The sequence below is a fragment of the Lepisma saccharinum genome, chromosome 19, assembly GCF_977018435.1.
Source record: "Lepisma saccharinum chromosome 19, izLepSacc3.1, whole genome shotgun sequence".
In the NCBI taxonomy this organism is placed as follows: domain Eukaryota; kingdom Metazoa; phylum Arthropoda; class Insecta; order Zygentoma; family Lepismatidae; genus Lepisma; species Lepisma saccharinum.
In genome coordinates this window covers 46,688,900-46,711,871 of record NC_139247.1, presented here as the reverse complement: position 1 = coordinate 46,711,871, position 22,972 = coordinate 46,688,900, and the positions used below count along the sequence as shown (strand labels likewise).

The window sequence follows — 22,972 nt, the reverse complement described above, 5'->3', positions numbered from 1 at the left end:
TACCGGATTCGATTCCGGTATGAACTGTATACATGAGATGCCTAGCTTGAACTCATTATGCACATATTAGGCCTATATGGTGTATAAATAGTTTGTTAATTTATAATAGTTTGATAGAAAAAATCTTACATTTGGGGCCCCCAAACTGATCAACCTAGCTACGTCCATGGTCAGAGGTAACTTGAGACTAACGCCATCTTTCAGTTCCCGATTTACCATTTAATTAGGATTGTCGTAGAACAGGACACTGCACACATTGGATGTCAAGATGCATTCCAAAAACAACAACTGGATACTTCTTCACACACCAGATCACCAGGTCTGTGGGCGTATGATTATTTTCTTTGGGGGTATTTGAAAGCAAGTCTTCCACCCTGAATGAATTTAAAGATCAGATCAAGAAGAGGTGGCTCAAAGTCTTAACCCAAGACAGTAAGTGGAACAAAATGGAGGTCATCATAGTATAATGTTATTCTCAACTAAATCAAAATGCAAGGATTGTATCTGTATTTTCTTTTGTTATGTATTTTTCAATGAATAAAGTAGTTCATTTCGCCTTAATTATGTATGTTCTGATATGTATTATTTTGTCTTAAGTGTGGAGTATTTAAAATTGCCAGACTCATTGCCACACACTGTATATGCATTCAGGATAATGCATGACCTGTGACCTTTTCTATTGTATGCAGCAAAGCATGTATCCTTAGAAGGCTATGCAATTTTTTATATAATTGAATATGTACAATTCATTTGAGTCAAATGTTTATATACTACAGTGGATTATAAAAATAAACACTGTAGTATGATTTCAACATTCAATAATGTAACAAAAATTTTATGGACAGAGCGCATTTGAAATAGACCAAATTGAGACCAAAATTTTCAATAACTGAAGCTTACTGAAAAAAAATGGTGCAACAAATTGGCAACAGACTTCTGAAATAATTTTTTATCTACTTTTTGCAAGTGCAAGAACTAATTTCAACATCTCATTTAAATTGACACCATTAATTGCCTGTATTGTGACCCTTCCTGCAGTGATGCTGAAGGAAAGTGTTTCCAAAAAGAAATCATCTCTATATAGATGCAACCGCAAATTAGTTTCATCATAAATAATGTAAAAATTAACTATAAGAAGACTAAGCACATAATGAAGCTAGGAAAGCGATCTATATGCAGACTCTTGTCATAAATTTAACATGCAAGACAATGGGTCCTGGTTTCGATACCCGGTGGAGGCTCATAGTGGTTCGGATCCCACTTTAAACTACAGGTCCAGTCCCAATTAGCCTTACTGTGCATAAAGTGTACTTAAAACACCAAATCAATCAATTAATGTGCTGGAAAACACTCATTACAAAAATAATATTTTTCAGGAACCAACAAACAATGAATTGTTTGCTGATAGACTAATAAAAGGCATGAAAAAAAGGTGTCTATAAAAATGATTTGCCGCAATACAACAATTTTGAAATACCATCTACATATAGATGACCCCACAAAAAAGGACCACTTTTAGAGATCTCTGCCACAGATAATGGGTTAATTAAAACTTCAGGCAATTTACGCACAAGCCAGAATTATGGAAGTTCATTAAGGGAGATAAAACAAGTTATCCATTATCTAAGTATTCAATTTAATAATGGACAAATTCAGAAGATTTGCAAGATGGCTATTTAGTCCCTTTTGTTTTGTAGTTAGCAAGATCTCCAAATGCTCTTGATCCTAGTTTAGATTTACATGGAAAGATATCCAAAAATTATTAAGGAAAAAATATTAAGATGCCACGAGCAAACAATATGTTAATTACTTTATTACTCTCTCCATACTATGTTGAAATAAATTACATTTACACTTGTGATCTTTTTTTATTAATGTGAATCAATAAGTACAAGGACATAAGCTATGGGCTTGCTTCGATGCAAGTGCATTTTGTACAAACCACTGAAAACTTGCTCCGTTCGTTACACAAACTGTTGGCACAAGTTCTGAGAAAACAATCATATTTCTTCCATATACTGATTAACAATTGTTAGACTCGAGTAAAATTTGTTGCATGGCTGACAACCTCCAAAACGTATTAGTGTAAATCACAAGAGATTAGAGTGAACAACAGATACACTGAATGACTGGCTTGTGTGCAAAATCTGATGTCATCCAGTTCAGACACCCACAATGCTGAGATGATCCAAACCTAGAACCCAAATGGATTGCCATTTCCATACCACCCAAAACCATCATGTAGACCAGGTGTTCCCAGACTTTTTCGTGTCATGACGCCTTTAGTGTTAAGATTTTTCCATGGCGCCCAAGTTAGAATGTAGGCCTATCTAACATTTGCAACACTCAGTGTGGTTAAATTGCTTGCCTTAAGTTAAAAAATAAAACACTAAAGTGCTGACGAAGGCAAAATTAATATAAAATAAGGCACTATAAACGACAAATATTTTACAATAAATTTTGCCTTGGTCAGCATTTTAGTGTTTTGTTAAGCATGGAAACAAGGTTTAATAGTGTTTCCATTAAAAAATAAACACACATTTCTAATTCAGAAACATTTTACATGTAAAAAGTACTAAATAAGCATATCACCATTAAGCCTTGTTTCCATGTTTATGAAAAAATAAATTACTGCCTTGGTCAGCATATTTATATTTTTTCATAAATAAGCATATAGTTTGATTGATGTGATGGTCAGATTCTAAAATCATGCGTAGACTAACAAGTAAGTGTCATTTCAGTGAAAATAATGAAACATTTTGCGGCACCCCTATAAGCCAGACACGCTCTTTGGGAACCATTGATGTAGACTAAGGCATTCAAACTATTCAACATCAAAATAGCACACTAACTAGTATCCCAGATTGGAAGAGCCTTACTGAACTCCAAGATATATTAATTACCGAAGCTTACATCCCTCAATATTTGAAAGGCTACGTGCCACTACATCGGCAAGACAATTCACACAGTACAAGGACGGATACAAGAGCACTTAAATTATGCCAAGAAAAAAATATAAGATCAAACTCTGCACAACACCTCAATGTCACAGGTCATTCTATCACATCTGTACTTCACCCAACAGGTTCCTTCACTGAGAATATAAAAAAAAGCATACAACCAACCAGCAGAAACTTGGCACCAGACAAGCACACCCAGGGTGGCTACTCTAGCACCATGGTAAAATTCAAGTATATTTCTAGGTTTTCAAGGCGAACTGGCAATATTAAAGGGTACAATTTGAATCTTACGTATTACCACCTCTCACTACCAACACACACAGAGACACATAAATATATTAACAATATAAAGGGTATGTGTGATTCAAAGCATCCAAAAATTCTAATTCAATTTAATTAAACAATATATATATTTAAAACATTAAAGTTAAGGTGTGGAGCTTACATTTACTATTTCACATACTCAAGACTAAATATATCTACAACCTCAAGTCACAAATGTTATGGGATATACTAATCTACGAGAAATTGTTAATTGTATAAGAATTTCAGACTCAAAATTACTTAATCAACTTCAAGATATCGTATCTTCCAATGATCTTCTGTCTGTCAGATTGTTTTGCAAAGGACACTTAACAAAGTAGAGAATTCTGTTGTTTTTTCATGCAGTTTTTTCCTCCTTCCTTGATAAAAATAAAAGCTAAACTGTGAAATACTTGTCTCCGAACATTTATAAATCTGTATAAATTCAATGGGATTTGGATTAATAAATGTTGCAATTTTTCACGTCTACAAAGAAAAATATACACAATTTCCAGATCCAATAATTCACGCATAATTCCCAGTGAGTAGCAACCCTGCCACCCCACTTGCCACCCTGTACTTCAAAAGACCTGTAAAACAAGAAAAAATAAATGCAGACCAGCCACACGACAACCAACCCAACGAGCACAAACACTTGCACAGAGCAGCACAGCAGACAGCTATCAACGCACACCAGATGAAAATGAAAACTACACTCAAGTGAGTGCACAGCAGACTACTCAACCTAACAAACGACATCCAACAGTGTTGTTAGATAGGCAAAATCAGAACTATTATCAACAATGAGTAAACAAAACAGTGACACGCTATCTTCTCCATCCTAGATGCTGTAGCCTGTGTTAATAAAGGCAGTGGCCTTTCAAAATTAATTGAACAATGAAAAAAAGCAGCATTGTCAAAATATGAAAGTACACACACAATGAATTTGTTTTGCTGTCAAGTGAAACAGATTAATACAAAAGCAATTTCTTCATTGAATCAAACAATGTGTACTAATTAGAGCTGACCTGATACCACCATTTGCCGATATCAATACCATGACCGATTCCTACCGATGCCAATACTTGTATAATTCCAGTATAAAAAAACAATGGCTAGTTACAGAGTCATACCAACCCTTCACATTACTAGGCACATATCAAGAAACATATTTATAGAGCCAGTTTGAGCCAAGTGTCTCAAATATAATAATAATAAAAGTGTTTCTATCTAATATGTTAATATAATTATAGGTTGATTCGTAATATGTAAATTAATTAATTTGTACTTAATTTCTCCGATGCATATGGAGTATTGTTGTATGTAACCACAGACTAAGAAATGGAGGAAAGACAACGTTAATACATATTTTGTTCTTTGTTTCTTGACTAAAAGCTATTGTTATTATTACATAAATAGTAAAAGGACGCTATAAATATAAATTTGAATATTTACTGAATAACAAAAAGAATGATGGTACGTCCATTTGATGAAAAGTAAAACTCCTGATAAATATTTTATGTATATTATTGTAAGTAGTGGTGTGCATAAATTTTTAGAGGGGCTTCCTCGATGTTGTAGTGGTAACACAATCACCTTGTAATCAATAGATCCCAGGTTTGATACTCAGTGGAGGCACATAGTGGTTTGGGTCCCACTTTAATATGTAGGTCCAGTCCCGATTAGCTTATCTATGCATAAAGTGGACTTGAAACAAACATTCAATCTTCCTTAGTACTGTCATTCAAAGCAGTATGTTCCCAATGTAATCTCGGCGGAAATCATTAACAGCCATTGGAGGATACCGGCAGTCGCACAAGAGACTGATACAGAAGGGAAGAGGACAAGAAGAAATTGCTGAATCCCCTTCCCGCTTGAACATAGATAAAACAAAGCTAATTTCACAGTGAGCTTCATCACTCTTTTCCAAGAACTCCGCAACTATCCGACTCGGTATTGGCACAGCAGATGGTTTAAAAACAATCCACCTATCTTACCACCACGAGCTTCAAGCAAGAATTGGCAATGAATGGTTTATTTCCTACAGCATTAACTAAGCAATTCCATACCTTCCTGGTCATGTTTGGTTAAGCTATCACTTACCCATGCCTTTGATCTTGCCATCTGCTCCCTAGGAGGATGTGGTTTTATTCAGTGTTTCTGGGAAAATCTATGGAACTTCCTGTGCTAGTCTCCCAATCTGTCACAAGGAAGGGTGAACGAACTTTTAAAAAGGACAAATGTTGAGACAAGTTGTTGCCCTTGCCCACTCTTCTAGCCACTGAAAATCTTTTGTATCATATGGTATCAGTAAAAGAAAATCAACCAATGCTCACCGATGCCGATACACACCCGTAGCCAGAATTAATCTCCAGGGGGGCTCACAGTTTATCACTATATAATGAGTGAGTTTTAAAAAAAGTTTCACATAAATGCTGGTAAGTTATTGTGTGTGTGTTAAGGAGGTCATTAAGTTATTATAAAACATAAAAACATTAGAAATGTAATACAAATACTACATTCTTTTCCAATATCTTCTAAAACATGGCCATCTCTTGAAGTGTTAATTGACCGCTACTGACCTCATTCCTTACTAAACACTCCATACTACTTTTGATGACACAAATATTTGTATCAAATATGAAAAATGTACAATATTCAATCATGGTGACTACAGTACATACCTCTGCCTAAAAAAAGTTGTAGTCTGTGATTCTTCATGTTGTTGAACCTGTTAAGCAGTCTCGACATATCTATGCTCGATGCTAGTTTCTTCTCAAATGCCAGAAAAACAAGATTTGCCAGGCGCTTGCTGCACATTGAGTCTCTGATGGCTATTGATATGGGTTAACACAGAGAAAGTGGTTTTACACAATGCTGTACTGCGTGCAAAGTTCTTATGCGAGCAAGTAGAGCATAAATATCTTCATAGGCCATTCTAGCTTTGTACAGTTCTTCAAAAGTATCAGGGGAATTAAGTTTCTTCAGATATGCATTGGCAATAGTTAGTTCCTCTTTTGACGGGATGGTGATTCCAAAGGCTGTAAGTATACAATATTGCTAAATTGAAGGGACTCAGCCGATGATATATTCATATTATTTTTGTGATTTTCATGACTCACAGGATAAGTCAGACTTCAGAAAGTGTCATGTTGGTAATTACAGTCTGAATTTCATGTTTAAAAGTTGATTTGGCATTTTCCAGTTCATTTTACACCATTTTATGACAAAAATTGACAGTAAAATGCATCTCACCTTTTTTCATACTACCTAGGTATAATTTTACCATATTCTTGCTTACTAAAACCTTTAAAAAACATGAAAACTGAACATTACAGTTAGTTATGTGTGTGTGTGGGGGTCATTAAGTTAATATAAAATTTAAAAAAATCACACTAATAGTACATTTTTCTATAGGTATCTTCTAAAACATCTCTTGAAGTGTTAATTGCTATTGACATCATCCCTTATTACATACTACACACTACTTTTGATGATACAGATATTTATATCATACAAAAAAATGAATAACGTTCAATCATAGTGCCTACCGCACATTCCACCCCCAGCTGAAGGAATAAAACTTCCCTTCGTTCCCAAAACTTAGGAACTGTTGACCTTTGATGCAGATATGTAAGGAATGTGAATGATGACGTCTAAGTCACAGATTTCTGTCTAAACAGGAGACCGCAACAGGGGCAGCAAAGGTACGGATAAAGAAGCTCCTCTGTGAAAGGTCATTCTATAGTCTAGAGAATCTTCTAAATACTTGCCGTGCCGCTACTTCGACTTCAGCTCATAAACAAGATGAAGTTTATGTTCTGTGAATTTATCCTTCAACAAGCTGTGAGCAAAATAATCTCTCCTGTCTACATTTTCACTCTTCACTGCAAACAAATTATACAAAATAGTTTTACCTAATGTCAAGGGGGGAGCTCAGCCTGGCTATGGCCCTGCTATGCAAGAACTTTCTAAACTCTATAACACCTACTAAATACAGGGTGTCTACAAATGATTGAAGCAGTTTCACGATGTTACTGTACGTTTATTATTGAACATATTGTGAAGTAACTTTACAGTTTTGTAGAGAAACAACAATTTTTGTGATGCATTACAAGTGTTCGATATGTTACCTAGTGCTTTCCCGACCATTATTCCGCTGGTAAGGAAAATAATTCAAGATTTTAAAAAATGCGGCACTCAGTGCCACCGTGCAGGTTACGGAGGTTTAAGAGGCTCAAAAATTTTCAGCATGCTGTTAAGCTACAAGATACTGGGCTATTGGCTTCATAGCACGTTTTCACCACTTCGTAGAGCACCTGAATACAACTCACTGTGCCCCTCGGTTTTTATGCGGGAGGTACCTCGGGAAAACAGTCTGCTAGCATGCTCTACAGATCCATAGCACGACAAGTGTTGTCATCTCAGCATACAAAGAAAGTTTGCGGAAAGCTTTACAGATTCAGACAAAAAAATTTCACGCGGTTCAATGTCAAGGGCATGGCATGTGAAGGATCAGTTGTGTCTTCTTGTTCCAAGAAGTGGCATACGCGAGGTTGCGGCAGAGGATTTGATGGGGACTACATCCCATCTCGAAATTTTTGAGTTTTGGATGAAAGCTTTAAAGAACTCTCTTAAAATGATCTATTACTATTTTTGTCTTTGAACAGCATTTAAAATGAATTTTTAAAGAAGTGATTGCAAAATATTTTATTGTTTATTCTGCCCCTACCTAGAAAGCAGCTATGTGATACAAACTTTTACAATTCTGGTCTCCTTGGGGAAAAAAAATCCTGTGTACGCTAGAGGTTCCAAGTGAGTGTGTGTGTGTGTGTGTATTGGGGAGGGGGTGGCGGGAGCATTGTAAATCAAGAAACAAAATATCTAACTGTAGCAAGTCACAAGCTCAAGCTGTAAGTGTGCAAGCATAATAGCCATTCGATAAGTTGCAGTTAACTTCAAAACCATCTGTTACTTTATAAGGAACGATATATGACCATATACAATTTGCTCCATTAAAAAAATACTTGTTTGATCAACAGCATTCATCTATTTGAATTACTAAAAGAAGTTTTAAGAGAAACTATAAATATTAAGTGAATTTGGTTCCACTACTTTTAAGAACTTTTACACAAAATCAATGTTAGCACATCAAATCAACTAAACCATCAGTAGGACCCGGGACTTCATATCCTATAAAACTATAAAATATGTATGTAATTATGTCAAAAATTGAAAAATATGCAAAAATATTCCCAATAAAGCCAAAAATATGCACAACAGTACTTTCAATTTTTTCATTATATGGGAAGTCAGTATCTTCCAAGGAAGATCGACTAAGGTGGAGGTAGGGTATTAAATGAAGTTAAGAGTCCCTTTAACCGAAGAATGTAGTGGGGAATTACTGAAAATATCATGATGTTCACTGCATTTATCCTAAGGTTAATTTACTATTATGTCAGATTTACACCTTTGTGGAAACTGTGTGGTGGAGCCTTTTTGCATAACTACTTGCGCAGAGACTTGGGTTTCCTTTGCCTCCTCCAGAGATAGAAGAGACAGAGTATACATGTGTGGCTTAAACAACAAGTGATCTTGAAAGTCCCATACTCAATTGCCGATAGAGTATAAGCTGTAATATACCAAATATTATTTTTACTTTTCACTGATTGTTATGAGAAGTGGAAAAAAGTAAAGAAATGAAAACAATTGAAATTTGTTTTCGGTGATTCTCATGAACGTACAACAATGACTGAGAACATATTTCCTCAATAATGTTTGTATGGCTATCGATTGTCGGCGGGATAAAAATGAGGGAGGTTATTATTGTTCTGTACAAGTTTGAAAAGAAATAAGGCATCTGCTTTTAATTTCTTTGTCCGTAATTTCCTTATCCTACCACCATCGATAATACCAGGTGTATAAGCTTAAATCTGATGTTTTGTAGTCAGAAAAACACATGGTTTGTTCATAGAAAGCTACAAGAAATTTATTCAAAGTACTTGCCCTCACAAGCTACACATTTTGCCCACCTATCAGGCAATTTGTGGATACCATGCCAAAAAAAGTCCTCTTTCAAGGCAAACCACTCAAGCCATTTTCGGACGTCTGCATACAAATCGAAGTGCTGCTCAGAGAGGGCGTGGCCCATTGACGAAAACAGATGGTAGTTGGAAGGGGTCAGGTCTGGTGAATAGGCGGGATGGGATAGCACCTCCCAGTTGCATGTCTCCAAGTAGTTTTGGATCAGTCTTGACGTGTGCGATGGAGCGTTGTCATGGAGGAAAATCAGCTTGTCATGTCTTTGTTGATAATCCAGCCTTTTGTCACACACAGCACGGTGCAATTTGATCAGTTGTTGGTGGTAGTGGTGGGCAGTGACAGTTTCACCAGGTTTCAACAGCTCAAAGTAGACGATACCCTGTTGATCCCACCAAACACACAGCATCGTCTTCCGGCCGAAGCGATTTGGTCTCGAAGATGTTGATTGTTGGCCGGGATCAACCCACGATTTCTTTCATTTAGGATTCTCGAAATATATCCACTTTTCATCGCCAGTCACAATCCAATGCAGGAAAGACTTTCTTTTTTGTCTGGCAAGCAAGATTTCACATGTGTTTTGGCGTCTCTCCAGCTGCCGATCAGTCAATTCATGCGGCACCCATTTTCCAATCTTCTGAACCTTTCCCATGGCACGTAGACGCATGGAAATGGCTGCTTGAGTAACACACAATTGCTCGGCAAGCATCTTTTGCGTTTGGGTAACGTCCTCGTCCAAAAGAGCCTGCAATTGATGGTTCTCAATCTTCCTGGGCCGATTTTCACGCTTCTTGTCGCTCAGGTCAAAATTGCAGTCTTTGAACCGACGAAACCAATCCCTGCACGTTGTTTCCGATACAGCACTGTCACCATAGTCCTCCAAAAGCATTCAATGCGATTCGGCAGCAGATTTCTTCAAATGGAAGCAGAAAAGCAGAGCTTCCCGCATATGCTTACCACAGGAACACTGTCTGTTGTTGTATGCATGTGCTGACGATGTGCACTGATTCGTGTTGGCAGTTGTCCAACTCATACAAACACCAGGTATGGCATGCCCATGGTAGCTTCATACGCTCACTAATGCATCTATGTGCAAACAGCAGATTTAAGCTTATACACCTGATACAAGCTATCCATTCTAGTTTTTGGACTTTTAACCACTTATTATTTAAAGAGATTTACCTACGTTTCGGAGGCTGAATTTGCCTCCGTCTTCAGGGTAGCGTGTAGTCTGTTAGATCATATAAATGCAATCTGGGGCGGTCCAGTCCCCGGAGGTCAAGGCGGAAACCTAACAGTGCCACACGAAGCCTTGATCGTGACCTTGACGTGGACATCTGACGAAGTGGAGCCTGGGCAACTGATAATCCTACCTGGCAACTTTTTGTATATAGAGGTCCTTGTGACAGACAGACATGGTGGAGCCTAGACCACAAAGAATAATTCTCCAAGACAACCATTTATATGATCTAACAGACTACACGCTACCCTGAAGACTGAGGCAGATTCAGCCTCCGAAACGTAGGTAAATCTCTTTAAAAAATAACTGTGGTTAAAAGTCCAAAAACTAGAATGAATAAATCACCACTGATTAGCTACAAAGAAGAATATAAACTATCCGTTGTGCTAAAGGTACGAAGAATAAATTATAAAATAAACGATTATATGCAAGACAATTATGAAATTATACAGAAATATGTCTTAATACAAGAAAATTGCAGAAATATGTTGTAAAAAACGCTAAATTGTAAAATATGTCAAAACATGCCTTATCAAGCTAGTCTATTTCAGCTGATTTTCATCAGATACGTAAAGATCTCGCCCCTTTATTCAATCCGATGGCAAATAAAAATATATTATAACAAAGTCCCGGGCCCTAACCATCAGTTAAAGCAACTTGAAGGAAGAAAGTAGTTTTACATGTTCGTAATTATAAAGAAACAAAATTTCTCCACAGTATTTAAGATATTTATCTTAATTGATTCTAACGTACTGAGCATGCAAGTATAATGTGAAATGTTAGTATTTCTGAATGGTTCAACTTCTCGACTTGGTGCATATGATGATCCTGGGCCAATTCCCTGCTGATCCTCCCCCAAAAATGTGGTGCAGATGCAGCATCAATCCAATTGGGGAGCCACTTAAGAAGAAATGGGGTCTGGTCTAGAAGGCCATGTGCTGGCCAGATACCATCTAGTGAAATGTTGTTTGGCAGGTTTTGGTCTAGTTTTCTATCTACATCTTAAATATTTATTCATTAGTTCATTTTAGATCTGAATTAACAAGAGACTACAATATAATACAATTATATTAAATAATCTCCATGTAAACATACATAATGTAAGATGTTTGAAAACATTAAAACTTGTGTTCTCCCCACATTGCTCTAAATACACATTAAGGTCATCATGAAATTAGATTTTGAAATGGATGGCTCTTAAGCAACCCAGTAACGTCATTTCCATAATAAAATGGAAACTTCAAAATTAATAAGTTGAAAAAATTTTGACAATATTAAGTGTTGGTCGACAGCAACAAAACAAAGTCTGATTGTCAAGAGATGCAACAGCAACAGTACATGTGTAATGTTTGTTAGTAGTCTGTGACCAGACAGTTTCTTTCTTGTATCTCAATATTCTGTGCATCTAGTCTCTTCCTATAGTGTGTATGCAGGTGATACACATGTGTAATCCTTTAGTTTAGTTCTACATGTGCGGTGATTAAAGAAAATTCTTGTTGGAATTTGGACTTTCATTGCATCATTTATCCAAATTGACTAATATAACAACATTAAATGTCTGATTATAGCTTGGATAATAATGGGCATAAAAATCATCACGCTGCGATCATTCATACCACATGCATGGGGTCCTACATGAATGGTGTATGAAAAATCTCAATGCAGGATGATTTCTCAAATCATGAAAATACTGAGGATTATTTAAGAATGTGAATGGAATTGAGCAAAAGGAAATCTCAAATACGGGATGTTCACATATTTTGAGGTCAGCCATCCAAATTATCCTACATACACCCTGAACATATCCTACACAGCATTCAGGAATGAATCCTAACTGCATACCCAACAGTTAATAGCATTATATGAAACTTTAAATAACACTGATGAACAAATTCAAACTTTTTTTTGCTCCTTTGAACGAAAATAGGTGATTATTTATAATTCGACCCCGCTGAATCCAAATCTGAAAGTAGAAATGCTGTATCACCTATCGTTTTCCCTGGATTTTCATTTTTTTGTTTTTAATAAAAATTTAATTCACTTTGTAATAATACATCGAAATTTGAAATTATTTTTGTTTGTTTGCTCATGAAATAAGATTTAAATATTGAAGTGAATAACTATGAAATATAAAAAATATATAGGACCGATTTTGACTGTTCAATGAAGAAATTTCATGCAAAAAAAAAGGAAAAAAAACACATTTTTACTCACATTGTCAAATTTCTATCTTGAACTCTGCCGTTTGTAACTGCCACCAGAAACCTCTTCCTTGAGGTTCCAACAGTAGTCTGCTAACATGTTCTGTACCGATTTTCCTGCATATCGTTTCTCCATGACAGAAATATCCTGGTGAAATCTCTCGCCGCATTCGTCACTAACCGCGCCCAAGTTAGGGGGGAAAAATTCCAAATGCGAATGTAAAAAGTGAATTTTCAAGGACATATTGCACCCCATGCGCTGATAACACTTCAACAAGTTCTTAACAAGTTCCTTGTAGTTGTAAGCTTTCACATTTCCAAGAAAATTACAGCATACTTGTCTGAAAGCTAACCATGCGCATTTCTCTTTTTCTGTTAGCAATTCCACAAAGTTGTCATCATGAATGATCTTACGGATTTGCGGCCCAATAAATATGCCTTCTTTTAACTTACTATCACTGAGTTTAGGAAATGTTTTCCTCAAGTGCCCAAAACCCTCACCATGTTTATCCAAAGCCTTAACAAAATTTTTCATCAGCCCTAACTTTATATGCAACGGTGGTACCAAAATCTTGTCTTTCTCAAGTAGAGGGTGATTCCTAACACACTTCTCTCCAGGAATTAAGTTTTTTCGTATGGGCCAATCCACAATGTTGTAATGTTTATCTTTTGCCCAGCTGTCCCATTCGCAAAGAAAGCAACAAAATTTTGTAAACCCAGACTGCATGCCTAACAGTATACCAATCATTTTGAGGTCTCCGCATATCTGCCAACCATATTTTTCATAATTTATCACTTCTAACATTGTATTCATATTTTCATATGTTTCCTTCATGGTGGAAGAATAGGCAAGGGGTACTGATAGGTATATATTCCCATTATGCAACAATACTACTTTTAAACTATTCTTAGATGAATCTAAAAATAGTCTCCACTCGTTTGGGTTGTGACTCCTTCCAAGTTCTTGCAGAAGGCCTTCTACATCATTGCAGTAAGTTAACTCATTACGAACAGAAAAAAAATGTGTCAGTGATTGTTGGCGTTTCCGATATGACACCTTAACACCATCTTGTAATAAATTCCACCCTCGGAGACGAGAACCTAATAATTCCGATTGAACTTTAGAAAGGTTGAGGTCTCTGACTAGATCATTTAGTTCGGATTGGGAAATAAAGTGAGGTATATTTGGATCAGGAAAATTTGGATCGGTGTTTGAACATGAGGGTCCAGGTTCGTCATCTGGAGAAGCACTGCTTGGTTCTGTTTCATCCACTGTCCATTCTTTAGGAGGCTTAGGAATTGGTATAAAATCATGACTCATAGGTTTATTGGCTGAAGGAACATCAGGATAAAATATAGAATGTTTTGATTTAGAACTATATCCCACTATGTTTGTTAAACAGAAGTAACAATCCGTAGTATGATCTTTCTGTTCTGTCCATATTACAGGGTTTACGAAGGGCATCGATTTGTGAGTGCCGTTAAGCCAACCACGTAAATTTCGCGAACAATTACAACAAATTTTACCTGGTGCCCAGCTTTTTCACTCGTCTACTTTACTTCCAAAATACAACTCATATGATTTTTTCACTATAGGAGTGATAGTATTTCTCTGTGACTTCGGAGTAAATTCCCCGCAAACATAACAAAACAAGTTCGGGTTACTTACACATTCGCGTTACATGGCGAACTCATTAAATGATTTTTTTTTCTTGTATGTACGCATTGCTTGCATGATAGAATTATTTTCCTGTAGTTTACGGTTATTACAAGCATAAGAAAACAGTTTTTTCTTTGTGATGTTTCAGGAGAACACACGCTCCTTTCATCAGACATTTATTGCTATATTACAACAATGTAACATTGACAACATCCATTATATAACAGATTCTTTTTGTTTAAAAATTACTAACCATTGTTATAACTGTATCTTTAGTCAAAATGAAAATAAATGTCTGATGAAAGGAGCGTGTGTTCTCCTGAAACGTCACAAAGAAAAAACTGTTTTCTTATGCTTGTAATAACCGTAAACTACAGGAAAATAACTCATTAAATGAGTTATAATATATTTCTTTAAAAAAACAATTATGAATGCTCTGATCGTTTTGTTAAAATACAACTTACACTTCACTTCACTAAACACAATATTACATTCACAATTTCACGAACATACACAAACATAAAATACGGCTACTCGCGAAGGCTACTCGGAAAGGAAGTAAGGAAGTTAAGACTCGACTAACCCACAAAAGAACAAATTTTAAGAGAGAAACAGGAAATTACCCTACTGCCAGATGTTTCCTCCACGAAATATTAAGTGCCAGTAATAAGCACACAAGGTTGCTAATAGGTTCATATCCATTTGCTAGGAACCAAACGTTAAGCCGGATACAGAGCAGGGTGCGGAGACCTGAAACCATAAAACTATAAAATGTGGGTGTTCTGTAAAAACTTTAGGTGATACAGGAAAACGGATGCGATATTCGTTATCAGCACATCTGAATACATAAAGATCACTTAGTTTTATTTAAAGGAGTATTTCATTGTTTATCAGTGTAATTGAATAATTAATAGCATTACATGAAAAATTAAATGGGAGACAAATTTCTTAACTCTCAATACCTTTAATGCAAACCATTCAGATGTTTGTTCATTTTATCCTTAATTCCTTCTGCATGATGACCTCAATGTGTCATTCGAGCATGAAAATTTGCAACAATCTACTCCATTAGTTAACTAAAAATATTATGTAAATACATATTGCCACAAAATTCATAGTTGAAATCTGAGGTCAGGAGAGCTCCCTATTAAAAAAAGAACAAAAATTTAGAACATGTAAAACTGTCAAGCATTACTTATTCATTTGGTATTTGTAAGTAATTTATTCACCCGGTTGCTCATGCAGTTATTTGAAATGAAAGTATTTCCTCCAATTATTAAAATATTAAAGAGATACTTTCGAATCGATGGACACAGAATCAAAGCAAAAACAAGGCAAGTCTCCAGAGCCGATTAAATCCACCGTACAATGCTTTCGATTAAATGATTGTGATGCTACTTCATAACTGATTCAGACACTTTGGAAATTGAGAACTCTCAAGACAGGAATTGATTTATTTTCAATATTTAAGAAATATAGACACTAATTTTGTCATTCATATTAATCCTTAGATGCAACACAGCCTCTGGAGCATGAGATTACATTAATTTTAGTATTTGACTTTGAAAAAGTGGCCGCGGTGGCTCAGTCGGTAACATGTCTGACTACCATGCTCAAGGTCCCGGGTTCGATCCCCAGCCGGTTCAAATCCGAGAACTTTTCTATCGTTGGAAGCGGCCCCGGCGCCCACCCAGCATCGAATGACATGGGTACCTGGGGGAAACCCTGGGGGGTAAAGGCAGTCAGGGCTGTGATGCTGATCACATCACCCCCACTCATGACTGGATCAAGAAAGTGTGGGGCGTTACCCCCACACCCCCTATATGCCTTCATGGCGTGGTGCTAAGCACAGGGGAGCACTTTACCTTTTTACCTTTATTTGACTTTGAAAAATAGTGCAGCCGTGGTATTATGATGAATTCAAATTTGCATTGATATACGACCTTCGAACTGTCACTACTGATTTAATTTCAGTGTTACAATTATCATGGGTGCTTCAGATTAATAGTAAAATTCTCAACATTTGATCACTTGTGAACTTGAAAGGTAGAAAAGCACTAAACATTCAGTGCACAATGGCTGATCATAGAATTTAACATGAATATACATCTCACCTTGCTTCCTCTCTTAACAAAAAAGAAATGCCATGGAAGCAACTGTATCATTTTACATTGCATTTCTAAATCTTGGTTTAACACAATGATGAGGATGAACACTGATTTGATGAAATAGTGATATGACAAAGGTACATCCACATCTGACAAGGATTTGAATCTGACACTTCTGGCTTCAGGTCAGTGGGCGCACACACACTACTATAAGAAAAAGCATATGATCGATTGACTGATTTATTTTATTCTACTTCGCGTTTTGTGCCTCTTGGCTAATTTGCGAAGTTTGGGATGGGTGATGAAATTGATGAATGGACATTCAAACAACCATGCCTGAGCGGGATTTCGAAACCGGGACCCCTGGTGTCGCAACGTGATGTGCTAACCACTCAGCCACAGGGTTCGGCCAAAAAAATTTTTAAAAAAAATTAAAAAGTAACAAAATAGTGGAACTGAAGCATACTCGTATTTGTACTTTAGTGGAAATGTCATAAGCATTTAAAAATGAGCTAGTTTTTCATGTCTCTAATGCATTGTGCAGTTATTCAGATCACAATATTTTGTGCTTGAGCACACTAACTTCAAACGTTCCTTAATACCTATTCATTTCAATAAATTCAGAGCATAAAACACAATGCAACAAACACTAACTTTCTCCCATGCTCTTTCCACAACTGCAAAGCATCCACACAAGAGCACTTGAAAATCTCTGAAACAGAAAGTGATACCAAACTACATGCTTAATTGTATCACTCACAGGAAGGAAAGATACAAAGGTTGGAACTTAAATAGTGGCAACACTGCTGTGGAGACACTATGCAATGGAATGTAGTAGTGGCGCTAATAGCACACGTTGTTGACATACCTACCTAACCTCCGAGCAAATGGACTCGCCCGTCCCACGTCACAGGCAGGCACACAAGCGAGGGAAACACAGTCACTTGTGAGCGAGCGGTCTAACGTGAAGGTCACTATGTTTTCCAAACAGGAACAATGGAGTTGGATCAAGATTGAATGTGCCAGAGGTCGTACAGCACGACAGTGTCATCAAGGGCTTCAAGAGGCGTGCGGGGAATCGGCATTGCCGTACAGAACAGTGGCACGGTGGGTAAAAGCCTTCAACGAAGGTCGGCAAACTGTGGCAGACATGCATCGGGCAGGTTGTCCTAGCGTCTCTGAAGAAGTAGTGCAAGCTGTTGCCGTGTTAGTGGACAGTGATCGAAGCATGACGATTCGTGAGCTCGCCCACGAAACCGGATTAGCGCATACGACTGTGCTTCGCATCCTGAAGGAACGCCTGGGCATGCACAAAATTGCATCACGATGGGTTCCGCATGAGTTGACGGAAATTCAGAAATGGATGCGTTACGACGCTGCTCAGACGCACTTGGAGCGCTATGAGCGCGAACGTGAGGCTTTCTTACGCCGTATCGTAACACTGGATGAGACATGGGCCAGATCTTATGAGCCAACACTGAAACGCCAATCCAACGAATGGCGTCATTATGGGTCGCCGCGAAAGTCGAAAGTGCGTCAGAGCCACAGTGTGGTGAAAGTTATGGTGATTCTCGTGTACGACTGTGCTTGTGTTATCCTAACGCATTACGTTCCTCCACGGCAGACTGTCAATGCCCAGTATTACTGTTCATTTTTGGAGCATCAACTGCGACCAGCTTTGCGAAAGAAGCGGCGACACTTTCTGCGCAACCCACCCATCATTTTGCACGACAATGAACGGGCGCATACAGCGCAAGCTGTGGCTGCTCTGTTCGGTCGATGGGACTGGGAAGTACTGTACCATCCACCATACTACCCCGGACTTAAGTCCTTGTGACTTTGATTTGATTCCGAAGATGAAGGAACCACTTCATGGCATTCGCTTCAGAACTCTTCCAGAGATTCAACAGGCAGTAGACCGCTCCATTTGCACCATCAACAGAACAGGCTCTGCTAACGGTATACTATGCCTTCCACATCGCTGGCAACGGGTTCTACACAACGCTGGTGACTACTTTGAAGGACAGTAACAGGTACAAACATGTAACTCTTGTGTATCGGTTGTGAATAAATAGTTGCCACTATTTAAGTTCCAACCCTCGTATATCAGTTTGGAGTTAGAAATTATACTGTGGAATTTGATTGAATCAATCATTACAGCAGAAAGAGTATGTACATAATGTTACTAAAAGAAATTACATGATCCACTTTTGTGCTGTTTACAAATGTCAGTAGATACCATAGTTCATTTTCACCCCAAGTTCTATCCGAAAGTCTTAAATTTATTGACTGCAGTTGTAAAATTTGTGAAACAGTTCACTTGAATTACTGTGTAAATAATTTGGCAGTTGCAAGCACTACTGACTTAATGGTAGCGGTCAACACTGCTAATTTAACTTGAGCTGGATACAGAATGCAAACATTCCACATCCTCGAAACACAAACTCTCGCCTTTACAAACTCCCAATTTCAATTTTTTGACACATTTTATAATTAGTGAAATCCAAAATAATCTGTAATATAACAGTGATAACTTTTTTCTTAGATATTTTATGATTAAGAATTATTATTACATTCATGATCTTGTTTACGTATTCATGAAAACAAATATTGGTTTCTAGTTTTGCTGGCAATGTATAATTCTGCTTTCGGTTGAGTTCCACCCGAATTTCGCACTTCGCTATGTGACTCCTTTGGATGATTTCTTTTTCCAGAGAGCAGTTGCAAGCATTGAGGCTGGTGCTTGCCACAGAGCTGCTAAGGAGTTTATGGCCATAAACTTTCACGAAATCAAGTGCGAAAGAAATTAAATAAGGATAAAACATTAAGTACATTAAATAATATTCAAATAATTGAAGCATTTCTTCAACTGCACGATACATTGAAAATTCATGCACTTTAGATTGAAACTCCTGCATTTCCAACAACTTTTACCTCTTTCCATTTTTTTCTATGTTAACAATAACAGAGTTGCCAATGGGATCAGACTTTTGAATCACCCTGTATTTTTAATAACTGGATTGTAAACGTCACCTTCATGTATGATAATTCAAACAATATTGTATTTCTTTCCTGTTAGACTTTCACTTTTGAATTATAGAAATGTGTATCAAAATCTGTTATCAGCCCTAACTTAGCCTACATCTAACATAACTCCGGATCCCATTTAGGTTACTAAACATCCTGTTTTCCCCAGATATGTCCTACATTTCAGCCTATTGTCCAAGTGGAATTTGAAAAATATCATAAATGTCCTACATTTCGAGCATCACGTAATGTTAATTTGGAAAATATGTGTTTCAGTTGAAGAAACATTAAATCATGCATGTTACAAGTCTGTTGACTATGCTCCCAAACCAAATAGTGGAATTTATTTTGATTCAGACATTGCCCAAAAATAAAAGTTTGTCCTGCTAGAACAAAAATGGAAGCAATTTATGAACAAAGTTTTGGAGGCCATATTCTGATGATGTCAGTGTTCAGTGCCTGAGCGAAATTTCTTGCCTTGGGGTTTATATACTGATGGAACAAGGTGTTTCCCATTCTTATTCAATATTTTGACTGTAAAGCAGGGGGTACAGAGAACAAAGTTATTGAACTAAAAACTACCCCAGATAAAACTTGAACTATTTCAAGTCATGGTAATTGCTGAATAATTGCAATTAAATTCCAGGTCATAATGTAAATGTTCAGAGAGCACTTTCATTATGACCAGCACAACGATTTATGAGAGAAATATTTTTTTTATAGCGTCTGTAAAAAGTTTGGTACTGGTTCAGTTTATATTCAAAGACTTTGACTGTGCAGTCTCTCATAAATATATTTTGACTAAACCTGATTTTTTTTAGAAAATTGGCTCCTCTGAGAAGTACCAGTTAAGACATGTAGTAAGAAGTGTGTAGTTTAGTAACAAATTACAAGTTTAGAAATTTTGCATTTAAGAATTCATTAGGATATCATTTTCAAACTGAAGAGTATCAATTTTGAATTACTTTCTAAAGTGTTATAGAAATGTATATTTATTGTGAATGTTTGTGTCCTACATTTTGGGACAAATGTGTCCTACTTTTCCCTCATTGTGATCTGGTAACCCTAGTCCCATTGTTAAATTATGTAGTTATTGAGTAACGTGTTGATGCAATTTGTATTGTTTTGCAAAAACCATAAATAATTAAAAGACCCACTTTTTAAGAAAATGGCTACCAAATGCTCTTTACACCACCTTCAATTGCTTTTTTTACTCTGACAGACATGCTATATCTTGCGTGAAAAAGCCTTTCCAACACAGTCCAAACTAATTAACAAGATGTTGGAAAAAAATGGTCAAAATAGCAGTTTGCAAAACTGAAATTATTTAAAAAAAAAAATAAAAGACATGGATCTGCAACTCTGCATATTTTCCTATCTCAGGTGTCCCTTCCAATATAACAAATTTCAACAGAATCAAAAAATGTTACGGTTGAGGACCTTGTTGATTTCATATCCTTATAGAACCATCCTTAATCTGAACGTGGTATCTAACTGCTACATTTGAGATACTGGCTCTATTACCAGAGTGGATCAACTCAGGTAGGATCTAACGTATCAGCACATGGAGCTCTGGACTCAACCTGACTCATCAATGGGTTCCTGGGAGCCACAGTGCAAGGTAAAGGGTAAACTAAGCTTGTTACTGAATACATCACCTTCATCGTGGGTGTGATGAGATCAAGGATGCATGGGAATCTATCACCATCATACCTAACCACAGTTACCCCAGCCTTGGATATTTAAAATGATATTCCTCTGTACAATGAATTATGCCACAAATTCCATCAACACTAAATATACATTAGGAATGGAGTTGATTTGTTGTTTACACTGCTTTACTTAGAGACCTAACATTCTAATGTTATTATAAATTTTCTACCAGGTTCACCAGGATTTCAAGAAAAGTTATCAATGGTGAATTATTACCAAATGTAATTAATTATTACAATTATAATTTGATCTTTCAGTCCACACAAAAATATCAATTTGTAATCTCTGTTCTACATTAAGCAGTCATACGTGTGTTCCTAGGCACTGGCGAACACACTATATGCATATACCCAGAGGTACTATGGTGGCCGCGGTGGCTCAGTCGGTAACGTGTCTGACTACCATACTAAAGGTCCCGGGTTCGATCCCCGGCCGGTTCAAATCCGGGAACTTTTCTAACGGTGGAAGCGGCCCCGGCACCCACCCAGCGTCGAATAACATGGGTACCTGGGGGAAACCCTGGGGGATAAAGGCGGTCAGGGGCGTGATGCTGATCACATCAACCCCACTCACGACCGGATCAAGAAAGTGTGGGGCGTTACCCCCTATACGCCTTCATGGCACGGTGCTATGCACAGGGGAACACTTTACCTTTACCCAGAGGTACTATGCTATCTATGCCTGTCGAGGGAGTGGGTGGTCAACTGTTGAGTCGTACACCTATTGCACTCAGTCGTCCAATCCCGCAAATGATATCAAATATTAGACTACATAAAAATATTGCATGGAAAATTAAGGGGCATCTTCATTCACTACTGAATCTTAAGATAAGTGTGCAAGCATAGTAGCCATTCTACCAGCTGCAGTTAACTTAAAAAACATCTCCCTTTTTACTGAAACAGAAGACAATCTGCTCGATCAATAAAATACTTGGGTTTTGTTAACAACATTCATCTCTTTGAATTACTAAAAAAGTTTTGCATGAAATTTGGGTACCACTACGTTAAAGACTTCCACACAAAATCAATGTTAACACATTCAAATTAACTAAACCATCGTCGATTTGAATAAAGAGAACAGTTTTGCACGTTCTAAATTATACAGAAACAAAAATTCCAATTTGCTCTTAATATTTTTACCTTTTAATTGATTCTAATGTATTGAAGTACCTAAATGTGAAAACTTCTTACTAGTTGAATAGTTAGTGTTTAGTGCTACTTTGGTGCATATAGTCCTGGGTCAGTTCCTTGCAGACTCTTCGAAACATTTTGGTACGGACAGACACAGCATCAATACAATTGGGGGTAACAGGGTCGGGTCTAGACGGTCATGTGCTGATCAGGCACCACCTAGTGAAATGCTGTTTGGCAGGTTTTGGTCTAGTTTCCTATCTAAATTTTCATTCATTACTTCCATAAGCAATTTTAGTTGTAAATTATCAAGGGAGGACAATATAGTACAATAATATAAAATAATCCCTATACAAACACATGTAATAGAAGTCTCCTCACATCCTGCTTGAAAACATCAAGACTGTTCTCCCCACGTGGCTCTATATGCACATTAAGGTCATCATGAAAGTAGATTATGAAATGGATGGCTCTTAATCAACCCAGCAACCACATTCCCAAATTAATAAGTTGAACAAATTTTGATAAGTATAAGTGTTGGTACATAGCAACACAAAATCAGATTGGATTGTCAAGTGATGCAACACTGCA

General features: G+C 37.0%; 1 long non-coding RNA gene across 2 annotated transcripts in view; it reads right to left on the bottom strand.

Annotated features, from left to right (window-relative positions):
• LOC146003133 (uncharacterized) overlaps positions 1 to 22,972 on the bottom strand; it is a 57,674-nt gene that overhangs the window by 7,343 nt on the left and 27,359 nt on the right. The window lies entirely within an intron of this gene.